The sequence below is a fragment of the Mytilus californianus genome, unplaced genomic scaffold (assembly GCF_021869535.1).
Source record: "Mytilus californianus isolate M0D057914Y unplaced genomic scaffold, xbMytCali1.0.p SCAF_3, whole genome shotgun sequence".
NCBI classification, from domain to species: Eukaryota; Metazoa; Mollusca; class Bivalvia; order Mytilida; family Mytilidae; genus Mytilus; species Mytilus californianus.
In genome coordinates, this window is record NW_026262679.1 from 72,240,796 (window position 1) to 72,261,449 (window position 20,654).

The 20,654-nt window shown below is 29.2% G+C and overlaps 1 long non-coding RNA gene across 19 annotated transcripts in view; it reads left to right on the top strand.

Annotated features, from left to right (window-relative positions):
- The window catches only part of LOC127735025 (uncharacterized), a 154,939-nt gene that overhangs the window by 17,568 nt on the left and 116,717 nt on the right, over window positions 1–20,654 (top strand). For 4 of the 19 annotated variants that reach the window (XR_007997942.1, XR_007997941.1, XR_007997940.1 and 1 more), the window contains exons 2-3: window positions 16,479–16,626; window positions 17,189–17,260. This is a non-coding gene — a long non-coding RNA (uncharacterized LOC127735025). Of the gene's footprint in view, window positions 1–12,226; window positions 12,445–14,073; window positions 14,293–15,741; window positions 15,926–16,478; window positions 16,627–17,188; window positions 17,261–17,617; window positions 17,688–19,094; window positions 19,291–20,654 lie in introns of those variants that run through there. The other 15 variants (XR_007997934.1, XR_007997933.1, XR_007997932.1 and 12 more) reach the window with 12 other exon arrangements.

Consider the following 20,654-nt stretch of genomic DNA (forward strand, 5'->3'; position numbering starts at 1 on the left):
TGCAGTATGGGCTTTGCTCATTGTTGAAGGCCGTACGGTGACCTATAGTTGTTAATTTCTGTGTCATTTGGTCTCTTGTGGAGAGTTGTCTCATTGCCAATCATACCACATCTTCTTTTTTATTTGTACTCCAATTTAGGATTTGAATTAAAACATGCATCACATTAATTTCTGAATTATTTATAACAGCAAATATTCTCTTAACATTGACAATTTGGAAACCCTTTCTCTAATAGTCTCACCTGAACGAAAGTAAAGTTTCCGATTGTCAATTTGGATATCTACATATTTAGTCGATTTTTTTAAAGTAATTTGGAAAATATGACTTGATTTAGATTGTTTGAAATTCAGTTGAATTTTAATCATTTCTGTTCAAAATGTATACATCAGATTGTTTTGGTTAGCCACCAACTTCTGATAATTTGACACGCACATTAATTTCGGAAATAATGATTATATCATTAAACCGTCTTCATTACTGATTGAAATATAGATTTAAAATGAAAATAAGTTAATGATATATAGTCAAAAAGTGCAATTGAGCAATGATGATGGCTGCTGCCATTAATGCCAGTTTTTCTTTATAGATATTTTGAAAGAAAAAAAAAATTACAGTAGCAAATTTTTTAAGTTTTATATTTCGTAACAATATTTTTGAACTTATTTTGTTTTTGTTTCAGATACCAGCCCCAGGATATTTACGTCAGGACAGGTAACATATGCATCGGAAAGTAAGTATATATTTTTTTTATTTATTAATAGTTGTCTGATAGATATTAAAATAATTTGAATATGTATTACAGATAGACGGGAGACCAGAGAGAAGAAGAACGTACAGTCCTAGACATGGAGATGATATAATTGTTGATGCCTAGATGATGATGTAGGTATTTTGTCATTACAATTGTACTTAAACTGTTAATAGTTGTAAGGTAATAAAATCAGTTTTCCCTGGAGAAACAGCTTGAAAATTTATTACAAATTAGTCCAAAATTTCTTTTTCAAATTTATACTCTAATGAAATATATTTTAATAAGAAAGTATACTTAGTATTCTCGTTTGAATTGTTTTACATTGTCATTTCGGGGCCTTTAATAGCTGACTGTGCAGTATGGGCTTTGCTCATTGTTGAAGGCCGTATGGTGACCTATAGTTGTTAATTTCTGTGTCATTTGGTCTCTTGTGGAGAGTTGTCTCATTGGCAATCATACCACATCTTCTTTTTTATTTGTACTCCAATTTAGGATTTGAATTAAAACATGCATCACATTAATTTCTGAATTAATTATAACTGCAAATATTCTCTTAAAGAAAGTATACTTAGTATGCATCACATTAATTTCTGAATTAATTATAACTGCAAATATTCTCTTAAAGAAAGTATTCTTAGTATTCTTGTTTGAATTGTTTTACATTGTCATTTCGGGGCCTTTTATAGCTGACTGTGCAGTATGGGCTTTGCTCATTGTTGAAGGCCGTACGGTGACCTATAGTTGTTAATTTCTGTGTCATTTGGTCTCTTGTGGAGAGTTGTCTCATTGCCAATCATACCACATCTTCTTTTTTATTTGTACTCCAATTTAGGATTTGAATTAAAACATGCATCACATTAATTTCTGAATTATTTATAACAGCAAATATTCTCTTAACATTGACAATTTGGAAACCCTTTCTCTAATAGTCTCACCTGAACGAAAGTAAAGTTTCCGATTGTCAATTTGGATATCTACATATTTAGTCGATTTTTTTAAAGTAATTTGGAAAATATGACTTGATTTAGATTGTTTGAAATTCAGTTGAATTTTAATCATTTCTGTTCAAAATGTATACATCAGATTGTTTTGGTTAGCCACCAACTTCTGATAATTTGACACGCACATTAATTTCGGAAATAATGATTATATCATTAAACCGTCTTCATTACTGATTGAAATATAGATTTAAAATGAAAATAAGTTAATGACATATAGTCAAAAAGAGCAATTGAGCAATGATGATGGCTGCTGCCATTAATGCCAGTTTTTCTTTATAGATATTTTGAAAAAAAAAAAAATTACAGTAGCAAATTTTTTAAGTTTTATATTTCGTAACAATATTTTTGAACTTATTTTGTTTTTGTTTCAGATACCAGCCCCAGGATATTTACGTCAGGACAGGTAACATATGCATTGGAAAGTAAGTATATATTTTTTTTATTTATTAATAGTTGTCTGATAGATATTAAAATAATTTGAATATGTATTACAGATAGACGGGAGACCAGAGAGAAGAAGAACGTACAGTCCTAGACATGGAGATGATATAATTGTTGATGCCTAGATGATGATGTAGGTATTTTGTCATTACAATTGTACTTAAACTGTTAATAGTTGTAAGGTAATAAAATCAGTTTTCCCTGGAGAAACAGCTTGAAAATTTATTACAAATTAGTCCAAAATTTCTTTTTCAAATTTATACTCTAATGAAATATATTTTAATAAGAAAGTATACTTAGTATTCTCGTTTGAATTGTTTTACATTGTCATTTCGGGGCCTTTAATAGCTGACTGTGCAGTATGGGCTTTGCTCATTGTTGAAGGCCGTACGGTGACCTATAGTTGTTAATTTCTGTGTCATTTGGTCTCTTGTGGAGAGTTGTCTTATTGGCAATCATACCACATCTTCTTTTTTATTTGTACTCCAATTTAGGATTTGAATTAAAACATGCATCACATTAATTTCTGAATTAATTATAACTGCAAATATTCTTTTAAAGAAAGTATACTTAGTATGCATCACATTAATTTCTGAATTAATTATAACTGCAAATATTCTCTTAAAGAAAGTATACTTAGTATTCTCGTTTGAATTGTTTTACATTGTCATTTCGGGGCCTTTTATAGCTGACTGTGCAGTATGGGCTTTGCTCATTGTTGAAGGCCGTACGGTGACCTATAGTTGTTAATTTCTGTGTCATTTGGTCTCTTGTGGAGAGTTGTCTCATTGCCAATCATACCACATCTTCTTTTTTATTTGTACTCCAATTTAGGATTTGAATTAAAACATGCATCACATTAATTTCTGAATTATTTATAACAGCAAATATTCTCTTAACATTGACAATTTGGAAACCCTTTCTCTAATAGTCTCACCTGAACGAAAGTAAAGTTTCCGATTGTCAATTTGGATATCTACATATTTAGTCGATTTTTTTAAAGTAATTTGGAAAATAAGACTTGATTTAGATTGTTTGAAATTCAGTTGAATTTTAATCATTTCTGTTCAAAATGTATACATCAGATTGTTTTGGTTAGCCACCAACTTCTGATAATTTGACACGTACATTAATTTCGGAAATAATGATTATTTCATTAAACCGTCTTCATTACTGATTGAAATATAGATTTAAAATGAAAATAAGTAAATGATATATAGTCAAAAAGAGCAATTGAGCAATGATGATGGCTGCTGCCATTAATGCCAGTTTTTCTTTATAGATATTTTGAAAGAAAATTAAAATTAAAGTAGCAAATTTTTTAAGTTTTATATTTGGTAATAATATTTTTGAACTTATTTTGTTTTTGTTTCAGATACCAGCCCCAGGATATTTACGTCAGGACAGGTAACATATGCATCGGAAAGTAAGTATATATTTTTTTTATTTATTAATAGTTGTCTGATAGATATTAAAATAATTTGAATATGTATTACAGATAGACGGGAGACCAGAGAGAAGAAGAACGTACAGTCCTAGACATGGAGATGATATAATTGTTGATGCCTAGATGATGATGTAGGTATTTTGTCATTACAATTGTACTTAAAACTGTTAATAGTTGTAAGGTAATAAAATCAGTTTTCCCTGGAGAAACAGCTTAAAAATTTATTACAAATTAGTCCAAAATTTCTTTTTCAAATTTATACTCTAATGAAATATATTTTAATAAGAAAGTATACTTAGTATTCTCGTTTGAATTGTTTTACATTGTCATTTCGGGGCCTTTAATAGCTGACTGTGCAGTATGGGCTTTGCTCATTGTTGAAGGCCGTATGGTGACCTATAGTTGTTAATTTCTGTGTCATTTGGTCTCTTGTGGAGAGTTGTCTCATTGGCAATCATACCACATCTTCTTTTTTATTTGTACTCCAATTTAGGATTTGAATTAAAACATGCATCACATTAATTTCTGAATTAATTATAACTGCAAATATTCTCTTAAAGAAAGTATACTTAGTATGCATCACATTAATTTCTGAATTAATTATAACTGCAAATATTCTCTTAAAGAAAGTATACTTAGTATTCTCGTTTGAATTGTTTTACATTGTCATTTCGGGGCCTTTTATAGCTGACTGTGCAGTATGGGCTTTGCTCATTGTTGAAGGCCGTACGGTGACCTATAGTTGTTAATTTCTGTGTCATTTGGTCTCTTGTGGAGAGTTGTCTCATTGCCAATCATACCACATCTTCTTTTTTATTTGTACTCCAATTTAGGATTTGAATTAAAACATGCATCACATTAATTTCTGAATTATTTATAACAGCAAATATTCTCTTAACATTGACAATTTGGAAACCCTTTCTCTAATAGTCTCACCTGAACGAAAGTAAAGTTTCCGATTGTCAATTTGGATATCTACATATTTAGTCGATTTTTTTAAAGTAATTTGGAAAATATGACTTGATTTAGATTGTTTGAAATTCAGTTGAATTTTAATCATTTCTGTTCAAAATGTATACATCAGATTGTTTTGGTTAGCCACCAACTTCTGATAATTTGACACGCACATTAATTTCGGAAATAATGATTATATCATTAAACCGTCTTCATTACTGATTGAAATATAGATTTAAAATGAAAATAAGTTAATGATATATAGTCAAAAAGTGCAATTGAGCAATGATGATGGCTGCTGCCATTAATGCAAGTTTTTCTTTATAGATATTTTGAAAGAAAAAAAAAATTACAGTAGCAAATTTTTTAAGTTTTATATTTCGTAACAATATTTTTGAACTTATTTTGTTTTTGTTTCAGATACCAGCCCCAGGATATTTACGTCAGGACAGGTAACATATGCATCGGAAAGTAAGTATATATTTTTTTTATTTATTAATAGTTGTCTGATAGATATTAAAATAATTTGAATATGTATTACAGATAGACGGGAGACCAGAGAGAAGAAGAACGTACAGTCCTAGACATGGAGATGATATAATTGTTGATGCCTAGATGATGATGTAGGTATTTTGTCATTACAATTGTACTTAAACTGTTAATAGTTGTAAGGTAATAAAATCAGTTTTCCCTGGAGAAACAGCTTGAAAATTTATTACAAATTAGTCCAAAATTTCTTTTTCAAATTTATACTCTAATGAAATATATTTTAATAAGAAAGTATACTTAGTATTCTCGTTTGAATTGTTTTACATTGTCATTTCGGGGCCTTTAATAGCTGACTGTGCAGTATGGGCTTTGCTCATTGTTGAAGGCCGTATGGTGACCTATAGTTGTTAATTTCTGTGTCATTTGGTCTCTTGTGGAGAGTTGTCTCATTGGCAATCATACCACATCTTCTTTTTTATTTGTACTCCAATTTAGGATTTGAATTAAAACATGCATCACATTAATTTCTGAATTAATTATAACTGCAAATATTCTCTTAAAGAAAGTATACTTAGTATGCATCACATTAATTTCTGAATTAATTATAACTGCAAATATTCTCTTAAAGAAAGTATTCTTAGTATTCTCGTTTGAATTGTTTTACATTGTCATTTCGGGGCCTTTTATAGCTGACTGTGCAGTATGGGCTTTGCTCATTGTTGAAGGCCGTACGGTGACCTATAGTTGTTAATTTCTGTGTCATTTGGTCTCTTGTGGAGAGTTGTCTCATTGCCAATCATACCACATCTTCTTTTTTATTTGTACTCCAATTTAGGATTTGAATTAAAACATGCATCACATTAATTTCTGAATTATTTATAACAGCAAATATTCTCTTAACATTGACAATTTGGAAACCCTTTCTCTAATAGTCTCACCTGAACGAAAGTAAAGTTTCCGATTGTCAATTTGGATATCTACATATTTAGTCGATTTTTTTAAAGTAATTTGGAAAATATGACTTGATTTAGATTGTTTGAAATTCAGTTGAATTTTAATCATTTCTGTTCAAAATGTATACATCAGATTGTTTTGGTTAGCCACCAACTTCTGATAATTTGACACGCACATTAATTTCGGAAATAATGATTATATCATTAAACCGTCTTCATTACTGATTGAAATATAGATTTAAAATGAAAATAAGTTAATGACATATAGTCAAAAAGAGCAATTGAGCAATGATGATGGCTGCTGCCATTAATGCCAGTTTTTCTTTATAGATATTTTGAAAAAAAAAAAAATTACAGTAGCAAATTTTTTAAGTTTTATATTTCGTAACAATATTTTTGAACTTATTTTGTTTTTGTTTCAGATACCAGCCCCAGGATATTTACGTCAGGACAGGTAACATATGCATTGGAAAGTAAGTATATATTTTTTTTATTTATTAATAGTTGTCTGATAGATATTAAAATAATTTGAATATGTATTACAGATAGACGGGAGACCAGAGAGAAGAAGAACGTACAGTCCTAGACATGGAGATGATATAATTGTTGATGCCTAGATGATGATGTAGGTATTTTGTCATTACAATTGTACTTAAACTGTTAATAGTTGTAAGGTAATAAAATCAGTTTTCCCTGGAGAAACAGCTTGAAAATTTATTACAAATTAGTCCAAAATTTCTTTTTCAAATTTATACTCTAATGAAATATATTTTAATAAGAAAGTATACTTAGTATTCTCGTTTGAATTGTTTTACATTGTCATTTCGGGGCCTTTAATAGCTGACTGTGCAGTATGGGCTTTGCTCATTGTTGAAGGCCGTACGGTGACCTATAGTTGTTAATTTCTGTGTCATTTGGTCTCTTGTGGAGAGTTGTCTTATTGGCAATCATACCACATCTTCTTTTTTATTTGTACTCCAATTTAGGATTTGAATTAAAACATGCATCACATTAATTTCTGAATTAATTATAACTGCAAATATTCTTTTAAAGAAAGTATACTTAGTATGCATCCCATTAATTTCTGAATTAATTATAACTGCAAATATTCTCTTAAAGAAAGTATACTTAGTATTCTCGTTTGAATTGTTTTACATTGTCATTTCGGGGCCTTTTATAGCTGACTGTGCAGTATGGGCTTTGCTCATTGTTGAAGGCCGTACGGTGACCTATAGTTGTTAATTTCTGTGTCATTTGGTCTCTTGTGGAGAGTTGTCTCATTGCCAATCATACCACATCTTCTTTTTTATTTGTACTCCAATTTAGGATTTGAATTAAAACATGCATCACATTAATTTCTGAATTATTTATAACAGCAAATATTCTCTTAACATTGACAATTTGGAAACCCTTTCTCTAATAGTCTCACCTGAACGAAAGTAAAGTTTCCGATTGTCAATTTGGATATCTACATATTTAGTCGATTTTTTTAAAGTAATTTGGAAAATAAGACTTGATTTAGATTGTTTGAAATTCAGTTGAATTTTAATCATTTCTGTTCAAAATGTATACATCAGATTGTTTTGGTTAGCCACCAACTTCTGATAATTTGACACGTACATTAATTTCGGAAATAATGATTATTTCATTAAACCGTCTTCATTACTGATTGAAATATAGATTTAAAATGAAAATAAGTAAATGATATATAGTCAAAAAGAGCAATTGAGCAATGATGATGGCTGCTGCCATTAATGCCAGTTTTTCTTTATAGATATTTTGAAAGAAAATTAAAATTAAAGTAGCAAATTTTTTAAGTTTTATATTTGGTAATAATATTTTTGAACTTATTTTGTTTTTGTTTCAGATACCAGCCCCAGGATATTTACGTCAGGACAGGTAACATATGCATCGGAAAGTAAGTATATATTTTTTTTATTTATTAATAGTTGTCTGATAGATATTAAAATAATTTGAATATGTATTACAGATAGACGGGAGACCAGAGAGAAGAAGAACGTACAGTCCTAGACATGGAGATGATATAATTGTTGATGCCTAGATGATGATGTAGGTATTTTGTCATTACAATTGTACTTAAAACTGTTAATAGTTGTAAGGTAATAAAATCAGTTTTCCCTGGAGAAACAGCTTAAAAATTTATTACAAATTAGTCCAAAATTTCTTTTTCAAATTTATACTCTAATGAAATATATTTTGATAAGAAAGTATACTTAGTATTCTCGTTTGAATTGTTTTACATTGTCATTTCGGGGCCTTTAATAGCTGACTGTGCAGTATGGGCTTTGCTCATTGTTGAAGGCCGTACGGTGACCTATAGTTGTTAATTTCTGTGTCATTTGGTCTCTTGTGGAGAGTTGTCTCATTGGCAATCATACCACATCTTCTTTTTTATTTGTACTCCAATTTAGGATTTGAATTAAAACATACATCACATTAATTTCTGAATTAATTATAACTGCAAATATTCTCTTAAAGAAAGTATACTTAGTATGCATCACATTAATTTCTGAATTAATTATAACTGCAAATATTCTCTTAAAGAAAGTATACTTAGTATTCTCGTTTGAATTGTTTTACATTGTCATTTCGGGGCCTTTTATAGCTGACTGTGCAGTATGGGCTTTGCTCATTGTTGAAGGCCGTACGGTGACCTATAGTTGTTAATTTCTGTGTCATTTGGTCTCTTGTGGAGAGTTGTCTCATTGCCAATCATACCACATCTTCTTTTTTATTTGTACTCCAATTTAGGATTTGAATTAAAACATGCATCACATTAATTTCTGAATTATTTATAACAGCAAATATTCTCTTAACATTGACAATTTGGAAACCCTTTCTCTAATAGTCTCACCTGAACGAAAGTAAAGTTTCCGATTGTCAATTTGGATATCTACATATTTAGTCGATTTTTTTAAAGTAATTTGGAAAATATGACTTGATTTAGATTGTTTGAAATTCAGTTGAATTTTAATCATTTCTGTTCAAAATGTATACATCAGATTGTTTTGGTTAGCCACCAACTTCTGATAATTTGACACGCACATTAATTTCGGAAATAATGATTATATCATTAAACCGTCTTCATTACTGATTGAAATATAGATTTAAAATGAAAATAAGTTAATGATATATAGTCAAAAAGAGCAATTGAGCAATGATGATGGCTGCTGCCATTAATGCCAGTTTTTCTTTATAGATATTTTGAAAAAAAAAAAAAATTACAGTAGCAAATTTTTTAAGTTTTATATTTCGTAACAATATTTTTGAACTTATTTTGTTTTTGTTTCAGATACCAGCCCCAGGATATTTACGTCAGGACAGGTAACATATGCATTGGAAAGTAAGTATATATTTTTTTTATTTATTAATAGTTGTCTGATAGATATTAAAATAATTTGAATATGTATTACAGATAGACGGGAGACCAGAGAGAAGAAGAACGTACAGTCCTAGACATGGAGATGATATAATTGTTGATGCCTAGATGATGATGTAGGTATTTTGTCATTACAATTGTACTTAAACTGTTAATAGTTGTAAGGTAATAAAATCAGTTTTCCCTGGAGAAACAGCTTGAAAATTTATTACAAATTAGTCCAAAATTTCTTTTTCAAATTTATACTCTAATGAAATATATTTTAATAAGAAAGTATACTTAGTATTCTCGTTTGAATTGTTTTACATTGTCATTTCGGGGCCTTTAATAGCTGACTGTGCAGTATGGGCTTTGCTCATTGTTGAAGGCCGTACGGTGACCTATAGTTGTTAATTTCTGTGTCATTTGGTCTCTTGTGGAGAGTTGTCTTATTGGCAATCATACCACATCTTCTTTTTTATTTGTACTCCAATTTAGGATTTGAATTAAAACATGCATCACATTAATTTCTGAATTAATTATAACTGCAAATATTCTTTTAAAGAAAGTATACTTAGTATGCATCACATTAATTTCTGAATTAATTATAACTGCAAATATTCTCTTAAAGAAAGTATACTTAGTATTCTCGTTTGAATTGTTTTACATTGTCATTTCGGGGCCTTTTATAGCTGACTGTGCAGTATGGGCTTTGCTCATTGTTGAAGGCCGTACGGTGACCTATAGTTGTTAATTTCTGTGTCATTTGGTCTCTTGTGGAGAGTTGTCTCATTGCCAATCATACCACATCTTCTTTTTTATTTGTACTCCAATTTAGGATTTGAATTAAAACATGCATCACATTAATTTCTGAATTATTTATAACAGCAAATATTCTCTTAACATTGACAATTTGGAAACCCTTTCTCTAATAGTCTCACCTGAACGAAAGTAAAGTTTCCGATTGTCAATTTGGATATCTACATATTTAGTCGATTTTTTTAAAGTAATTTGGAAAATAAGACTTGATTTAGATTGTTTGAAATTCAGTTGAATTTTAATCATTTCTGTTCAAAATGTATACATCAGATTGTTTTGGTTAGCCACCAACTTCTGATAATTTGACACGTACATTAATTTCGGAAATAATGATTATTTCATTAAACCGTCTTCATTACTGATTGAAATATAGATTTAAAATGAAAATAAGTAAATGATATATAGTCAAAAAGAGCAATTGAGCAATGATGATGGCTGCTGCCATTAATGCCAGTTTTTCTTTATAGATATTTTGAAAGAAAATTAAAATTAAAGTAGCAAATTGTTTAAGTTTTATATTTGGTAATAATATTTTTGAACTTATTTTGTTTTTGTTTCAGATACCAGCCCCAGGATATTTACGTCAGGACAGGTAACATATGCATCGGAAAGTAAGTATATATTTTTTTTATTTATTAATAGTTGTCTGATAGATATTAAAATAATTTGAATATGTATTACAGATAGACGGGAGACCAGAGAGAAGAAGAACGTACAGTCCTAGACATGGAGATGATATAATTGTTGATGCCTAGATGATGATGTAGGTATTTTGTCATTACAATTGTACTTAAAACTGTTAATAGTTGTAAGGTAATAAAATCAGTTTTCCCTGGAGAAACAGCTTGAAAATTTATTACAAATTAGTCCAAAATTTCTTTTTCAAATTTATACTCTAATGAAATATATTTTGATAAGAAAGTATACTTAGTATTCTCGTTTGAATTGTTTTACATTGTCATTTCGGGGCCTTTAATAGCTGACTGTGCAGTATGGGCTTTGCTCATTATTGAAGGCCGTACGGTGACCTATAGTTGTTAATTTCTGTGTCATTTGGTCTCTTGTGGAGAGTTGTCTCATTGGCAATCATACCACATCTTCTTTTTTATTTGTACTCCAATTTAGGATTTGAATTAAAACATACATCACATTAATTTCTGAATTAATTATAACTGCAAATATTCTCTTAAAGAAAGTATACTTAGTATGCATCACATTAATTTCTGAATTAATTATAACTGCAAATATTCTCTTAAAGAAAGTATACTTAGTATTCTCGTTTGAATTGTTTTACATTGTCATTTCGGGGCCTTTTATAGCTGACTGTGCAGTATGGGCTTTGCTCATTGTTGAAGGCCGTACGGTGACCTATAGTTGTTAATTTCTGTGTCATTTGGTCTCTTGTGGAGAGTTGTCTCATTGCCAATCATACCACATCTTCTTTTTTATTTGTACTCCAATTTAGGATTTGAATTAAAACATGCATCACATTAATTTCTGAATTATTTATAACAGCAAATATTCTCTTAACATTGACAATTTGGAAACCCTTTCTCTAATAGTCTCACCTGAACGAAAGTAAAGTTTCCGATTGTCAATTTGGATATCTACATATTTAGTCGATTTTTTTAAAGTAATTTGGAAAATATGACTTGATTTAGATTGTTTGAAATTCAGTTGAATTTTAATCATTTCTGTTCAAAATGTATACATCAGATTGTTTTGGTTAGCCACCAACTTCTGATAATTTGACACGCACATTAATTTCGGAAATAATGATTATATCATTAAACCGTCTTCATTACTGATTGAAATATAGATTTAAAATGAAAATAAGTTAATGATATATAGTCAAAAAGAGCAATTGAGCAATGATGATGGCTGCTGCCATTAATGCCAGTTTTTCTTTATAGATATTTTGAAAGAAAGAAAAAATTAGAGTAGCAAATTTTTTAAGTTTTATATTTGGTAACAATATTTTTGAACTTATTTTGTTTTTGTTTCAGACACCAGCCCCAGGATATTTACGTCAGGACAGGTAACATATGCATCGGAAAGTAAGTATATATTTTTTTTATTTATTAATAGTTGTCTGATAGATATTAAAATAATTTGAATATGTATTACAGATAGACGGGAGACCAGAGAGAAGAAGAAAGTACAGTCCTAGACATGGAGATGATATAATTGTTGATGCCTAGATGATGATGTAGGTATTTTGTCATTACAATTGTACTTTAACTGTTAATAGTTGTAAGGTAATAAAATCAGTTTTCCCTGGAGAAACAGCTTGAAAATTTATTACAAATTAGTCCAAAATTTCTTTTTCAAATTTATACTCTAATGAAATATATTTTAATAAGAAAGTATACTTAGTATTCTCGTTTGAATTGTTTTACATTGTCATTTCGGGGCCTTTAATAGCTGACTGTGCAGTATGGGCTTTGCTCATTGTTGAAGGCCGTACAGTGACCTATAGTTGTTAATTTCTGTGTCAATTGGTCTCTTGTGGGGAGTTGTCTCATTGGCAATCATACCACATCTTTTTTTTTATTTGTACACCAATTTAGGATTTGAATTAAATTGTGCATCACATTAATTTCTGAATTAATTATAACTGCAAATATTCTCTTAAAGAAAGTATACTTAGTATGCATCACATTAATTTCTGAATTAATTATAACTGCAAATATTCTCTTAAAGAAAGTATACTTCGTATGCATTACATTAATTTCTGAATTAATTATAACTGCAAATATTCTCTTAAAGAAAGTATACTTAGTATTCTCGTTTGAATTGTTTTACATTGTCATTTCGGGGCCTTTTATAGCTGACTGTGCAGTATGGGCTTTGCTCATTGTTGAAGGCCGTACGGTGACCTATAGTTGTTAATTTCTGTGTCATTTGGTCTCTTGTGGAGAGTTGTCTCATTGGCAATCATACCACATCTTTTTTATTTGTACTCCAATTTAGGATTTGAATTAAAACATGCATCACATTAATTTCTGAATTAATTATAACTGCAAATATTCTCTTAAAGAAAGTATACTTAGTATGCATCACATTAATTTCTGAATTAATTATAACTGCAAATATTCTCTTAAAGAAAGTATACTTAGTATTCTCGTTTGAATTGTTTTACATTGTCATTTCGGGGCCTTTTATAGCTGACTGTGCAGTATGGGCTTTGCTCATTGTTGAAGGCCGTACGATGACCTATAGTTGTTAATTTCTGTGTCATTTGGTCTCTTGTGGAGAGTTGTCTCATTGCCAATCATACCACATCTTCTTTTTTATTTGTACTCCAATTTAGGATTTGAATTAAAACATGCATCACATTAATTTCTGAATTAATTATAACAGCAAATATTCTCTTAACATTGACAATTTGGAAACCCTTTCTCTAATAGTCTCACCTGAACGAAAGTAAAGTTTCCGATTGTCAATTTGGATATCTACATATTTAGTCGATTTTTTTAAAGTAATTTGGAAAATATGACTTAATTTAGATTGTTTGAAATTCAATTGAATTTTAATCATTTCTGTTCAAAATGTATACATCAGATTGTTTTGGTTAGCCACCAACTTCTGATAATTTGACACACACATTAATTTCGGAAATAATGATTATATCATTAAACCGTCTTCATTACTGATTAAAATATAGATTTAAAATGAAAATAAGTTAATGATATATAGTCAAAAAGAGCAATTGAGCAATGATGATGGCTGCTGCCATTAATGCCAGTTTTTCTTTATAGATATTTTGAAAGAAAAAAAAAATTAAAGTAGCAAATTTTTTAAGTTTTATATTTGGTAACAATATTTTTGAACTTATTTTGTTTTTGTTTCAGATACCAGCCCCAGGATATTTACGTCAGGACAGGTAACATATGCATCGGAAAGTAAGTATATATTTTTTTTATTTATTAATAGTTGTCTGATAGATATTAAAATAATTTGAATATGTATTACAGATAGACAGGAGACCAGAGAGAAGAAGAAAGTACAGTCCTAGACATGGAGATGATATAATTGTTGATGCCTAGATGATGATGTAGGTATTTTGTCATTACAATTGTACTTAAACTGTTAATAGTTGTAAGGTAATAAAATCAGTTTTCCCTGGAGAAACAGCTTGAAAATTTATTACAAATTAGTCCAAAATTTCTTTTTCAAATTTATACTCTAATGAAATATATTTTAATAAGAAAGTATACTTAGTATTCTCGTTTGAATTGTTTTACATTGTCATTTCGGGGCCTTTAATAGCTGACTGTGCAGTATGGGCTTTGCTCATTGTTGAAGGCCGTACGGTGACCTATAGTTGTTAATTTCTGTGTCATTTGGTCTCTTGTGGAGAGTTGTCTCATTGGCAATCATACCACATCTTCTTTTTTATTTGTACTCCAATTTAGGATTTGAATTAAAACATACATCACATTAATTTCTGAATTAATTATAACTGCAAATATTCTCTTAAAGAAATTATACTTAGTATGAATCACATTAATTTCTGAATTAATTATAACTGCAAATATTCTCTTAAAGAAAGTATACTTAGTATTCTCGTTTGAATTGTTTTACATTGTCATTTCGGGGCCTTTTATAGCTGACTGTGCAGTATGGGCTTTGCTCATTGTTGAAGGCCGTACGATGACCTATAGTTGTTAATTTCTGTGTCATTTGGTCTCTTGTGGAGAGTTGTCTCATTGCTAATCATACCACATCTTCTTTTTTATTTGTACTCCAATTTAGGATTTGAATTAAAACATGCATCACATTAATTTCTGAATTAATTATAACAGCAAATATTCTCTTAACATTGACAATTTGGAAACCCTTTCTCTAATAGTCTCACCTGAACGAAAGTAAAGTTTCCGATTGTCAATTTGGATATCTAGATATTTAGTCGATTTTTTTAAAGTAATTTGGAAAATATGACTTAATTTAGATTGTTTGAAATTCAATTGAATTTTAATCATTTGTTAGGTCATTAAAATCAGTTTTTCCCTGGAAATTTACATATTCATCTGCATTTTTCTATAAGTAATTGGGAAAATATGACCTGATTTAGATTGTTTGAAATTCAGTTGAATTTTAATCATTTCTGTTCAAGTGTATACATCAGATTGTTTTGAATAGCCACCAATTTGTGATAATTTGATGCACACATTAATTTCGAAAATAATGATTATATCATTAAACCGTCTTCATTACTGATTAAAATAAAGATTTAAAATGAAAATAGTTAATGATATATAGTTAAAAAGAGCAATTGACCAATGATGTTGGCTGCCATTAGTGCCAGTTTTTTCTTTCTAAATATTTTGAAAAAAGTTTTATTTTTTAAATAAGCAAACTTTATTAAAAGTTTTATATTTGGTTTGATATTTTTGAACTGTCTTTTTTTTTTTGCTCACTGTTGAATATATGTAAATTTTATTTGAGTTTATCAGCATCTGTCTATAAATAATTTTGTCTTTGTTTCAGATACTATGAAGATGTTTACAGCAAAGACCCCTAAAATGGAGCCATTGACTAAGACCAGGACAAGAAAATTAAAGGAAAGTATATTTAATTTTAGTCTAATTATAATTTTAGTTCTATTACAGTAGCAGGCCTTACCAAGTTCCAGTCAGTCACAGAACATGAAGATTGTTTCATTGAAGATTGGAAATGAGTAGCATGTAAGTATTTGGTTATACAATTGTACTTAAAACTATGTTCATATTTGTTAGGTCATTAAAATCAGTTTTTCCCTGGAAATTTACATATTTATCTGCATTTTTTTACAAGTAATTTGGAAAATATGACCTGATTTAGATTGTTTGAAATTCAGTTGAATTTTAATCATTTCTGTTCAAGTGTATACATCAGATTGTTTTGAATAGCCACCAACTTGTGATCATTTGACACACACATTAATTTCGAAAAATAATGATTATATCATTAAACCGTCTTCATTACTGATTAAAATAAAGATTTAAAATGAAAATAGTTAATGATATATAGTCAAAAAGAGCAATTGACCAATGATGTTGGCTGCCATTAATGCCAGTTTTTTCTTTCTAAATATTTTGATAAAAGTTTAATTTTTTAAATAAGCAAACTTTATTAAAAGTTTTATATTTGGTTTGATATTTTTGAACTGTCTTTTTTTTTTTGCTCACTGTTGAATATATGTAAATTTTATTTGAGTTTATCAGCATCTGTCTATAAATAATTTTGTCTTTGTTTCAGATACTATGAAGAAGATGTTTACAGCAAAGACCCCGAAAATGGAGCCATTGGCGAAGACCAGGACAAGATGCTTAAAGTAGCAGGCCTTACCAAGTTTCAGTCGCAGAAGATGAAGATTATTTCATTGAAAATTGGAGATAAATAACATGTAAGTATTTGGTTATTACAATTGTACTTTAAACTATGATAATATTTGTTAGGTATTTAAAATCAGTTTTCTCCTGGAAAAACTGCTTGAAATTTCATTAAAAAAATGGTCCAAAATTTCTTTGTCAAATTTATACTCTTATGGAATATATTTTAATAAGAATGTATTGTAATATTAAATATACTTATACCCCAATTTAGGATTTGACATAAAACATTCATCACATTAATTTCTGAAATAATTATTACAACGAATAGTTGCTTAACATTGACAATTTGGATATATACATATTTATCTGCATTTTTTTTTTAAGTAATTGGGAAAATATGGCTTGATTTAGATTGTTTTCTGTTCAAAATGTACACATCAGATTGTTTTGGTTAACTTAGCCACCATTTTCTGATAATTCGAAGCACACATTAATTTTGGAAATAATTATTATATCATTTAACTGTCTTCTTACTATTTAAAATGAAAATAATGAATGATATATAGTCTAAAAGGGCAACTGACCAATGATGTTCGCTGCCATTAATGCCAGTTTTTTCTTTCTATATTGAAGCTCCAAGGAAGATTAATTATTACATTAATCTTCACCCAAGTCTGAGGCCATGACATGAAAGAAATAACGCAAGTATATTTAAGCCAACCAATTTCTGTACATTATCTAGAAAAATGTGATAAAGTACATAAGGCAACACACATTTTTCTTATTTTGCACATTTACAACACAGAAATAGATAATTTATCAGGTTAACAAATGTTTTCCAGGTACACAAATAAAATTTTATAACGTGAAAAGTAAATCCTGAGATAGAATTTTATCCTTCAAGGGGAGACTAGTACAATAAACAGCAAGAATGTTTCTTTCAGTGGGAGATAACTCACTATTATGCAATTAGAATACAGAATTTAAAAAAAAATTTAGGTTGGCAATTTAACAGATTTGTAAAATATATAATTTGTGTCAATTCTAATTCCTTTTTAGGTTATATTAGTGCCAATGTTTTCATGAATGGGGAGTAAGACTTGGTGGTATAATATTTCTAATATACAAGTAGGTATATAATTCCTCTATTTAAACAAAGGAGAAGGTCTGGTAAGGGTTCGTTTTGGCCTAATAATGAAGTACATCTAATGAAAGATTTTTGACATTTTTTAAACACGCAAGTGTCTACTTCAGTCGATTCAATTAGTGTATGTAAAAGATTTGGACTGATTTGGTCATAAAAGACGCTCAAATAGAGGCTTAAATACGAAAAATCTATCAAATAATCCATAAAATGTCACTTTTCAGATGGTTTTTGTCTAAAATGAAAGTGGCCGCATTCGTGTTCAGTCTCAACCTTTATATATGTTATGTATTATCATCAAATACAACATATATTTAAATATTAAGACAGAACACAAATGCGGCCACTTCAATTTTAAACAAAAACCACCGTAAAATTAGCACAAATGCTAAAATTGTGAAGATTTCAGTAGTATTGCATGAATTTCTGATGTTATTACTTGATGCATGTGCATTGTATTGTCAAAATCAGCCCATATTAATGGAACAGAAGTATTCTTCTTTGCAATAAATAGCTAAAAGTTTACATTTAAACAAATTTGTAAAAATGCTATATTTTGGGGCCAAAAAGGGGTCTTACCAGGCCTACTCCTTTTATTTTTATAAAATAAGTTTAAAGGAAATAAAATGTGCTCAAGGCTTAAAGTTGTAAGAGGTAAATATGTTGTTTTTTTCTTGACTAGATGTTCTAAAGATTTAAATTGGTTACATGGATGTCATTGTAAAGACTTAATTTTTGTATGCAGACTTTGGCAAAACCACGAAATGAAGTACCCACAAAAATACAATTGTTCCTTAATATAAAATAAATTGGTGCCCAAGAAAATAAAGAAATCCACAATAATATGCAAGCAATATAATTGTACTTAAAACTATGTTCATATTTGTTAGGTCATTAAAATCAGTTTTTCCCTGGAAATTTACATATTCATCTGCATTTTTCTATAAGTAATTGGGGAAAATATGACCTGATTTAGATTGGTTGAAATTCAGTTGAATTTTAATCATTTCTGTTCAAGTGTATACATCAGATTGTTTTGAATAGCCACCAACTTGTGATCATTTGACACACACATTAATTTCGAAAAATAATGATTATATCATTAAACCGTCTTCATTACTGATTAAAATAAAGATTTAAAATGAAAATAGTTAATGATATATAGTCAAAAAGAGCAATTGACCAATGATGTTGGCTGCCATTAATGCCAGTTTTTTCTTTCTTAATATTTTGAAAAAAGTTTTATTTTTTAAATAAGCAAACTTTATTAAAAGTTTTATATTTGGTTTGATATTTTTGAACTGTCTTTTTTTTTTTTTGCTCACTGTTGAATATATGTAAATTTTATTTGAGTTTATCAGCATCTGTCTATAAATAATTTTGTTTTTGTTTCAGATACTATGAAGAAGATGTTTACAGCAAAGACCCCGAAAATGGAGCCATTGACGAAGACCAGGAGAAGAAAATTAAAGGGAAGTATATTTCATTTTAATCTTATAAATATGATCTAATTATAATGTTAGTTTTTATTACAGTAGCAGGCCTTACCAAGTTTCAGTCAAAGAACATGAAGATTAGAGATGAGTAGCATGTAAGTATTTGGTTATTATTATTGTACTTAACAAATCTTTACATAGCTTTTTTAGGTAATTAAAATCAGTTTTTCCCTAGGGAAACCGCTGGAAATTTAATTACAAAATGGTCCAAAATTTCTTTTTTCAAATAAGTAATTTGGAAACAATGGCTTGATTTAGATTGTTTGAAGATTCAGTTGAATTTTGATAATTTCTGCTCAAAATTATACATCAGATTGTTTTGGTTAGCAGGAATGATTCTGCTGTATAGTTCAGGGCTGCTTAGGGGCCTAAAATTGTCTGGCGGAGCCCAAAAAAATTTATTAGAACACAAATTCCCAATTCAGGAAAAAAAAAATTTACGTCACTGATTTAGGCAACTATAATTTTTCACAGTTTGTTGTCAAAGCGTTTAAAAATCCGGATAAGAATGCTGTCAACGATCTCATTTTATTAACAATTATTCAATCATGGTAACTTGTGGTTTATTATTTTTTTTCTCAATATCTTTGGTCTCATAAAAGTAGACCTCTCAGATACAATTGACGAAAATGCTATGGGAGTAATTGATCTCGTAAAACCAGATCACCCAGCAGATCATATAAATGATGCTTTTTGTCAGGATGGGCCTCGTAAAAGCAGACCTCGGCAGAGAGCAAATTTTTATTTTTTATATAACATTGATGAATTTAAAGGGCACTGATCTCGTAAATGCAGATCGCCCAGCAAGTCAGGTTATATAATATGTCGGAAACTTGTTTTATGAAAAATCATATTTTATATCTTGTCTGGCTCTATTTCCTCAAGGCAAAAGTCTGACCGTTAAACTTTTAACTGCAGTGTACAGGTAAAACGAAATACATTTTCTGTTTTTCCAGGCAAAAAATGTTATTTCTTCAAAGATTTTATGCATAAAAAAAATCCCCATTGGGATGAAAATTCCCAATTTGATGGTTAATGGACCCATTTGAAAAACACCTGAAATCATCCCTGGTTAGCCACCAACTTCTGATAATTTAACAATGAACTACTACCACTCAAGATCTAATTATAATTTTAGTTTTTATTACAGTAGCAGGCCTTACCAAGTTTCAGTCACAGAACATGAAGATTGTTTCATTGAAGCTTTAAATAATAAAGATTTAAAATGAAAATAGTTAATGATATATAGCCAAAAAGAGCAATTGACCAATGGTGTTGGCTGCCATAAATGCCAGTTTTTTCTTTCTAAATATTTTGAAAAAAGTTTTATTTTTTAAATAAGCAAACTTTATTAAAAGTTTTATATTTGGTTTGATATTTTTGAACTGTCTTTTTTTTTTGCTCACTGTTGAATATATGTAAAATTTTATTTGAGTTTATCAGCATCTGTCTATAAATA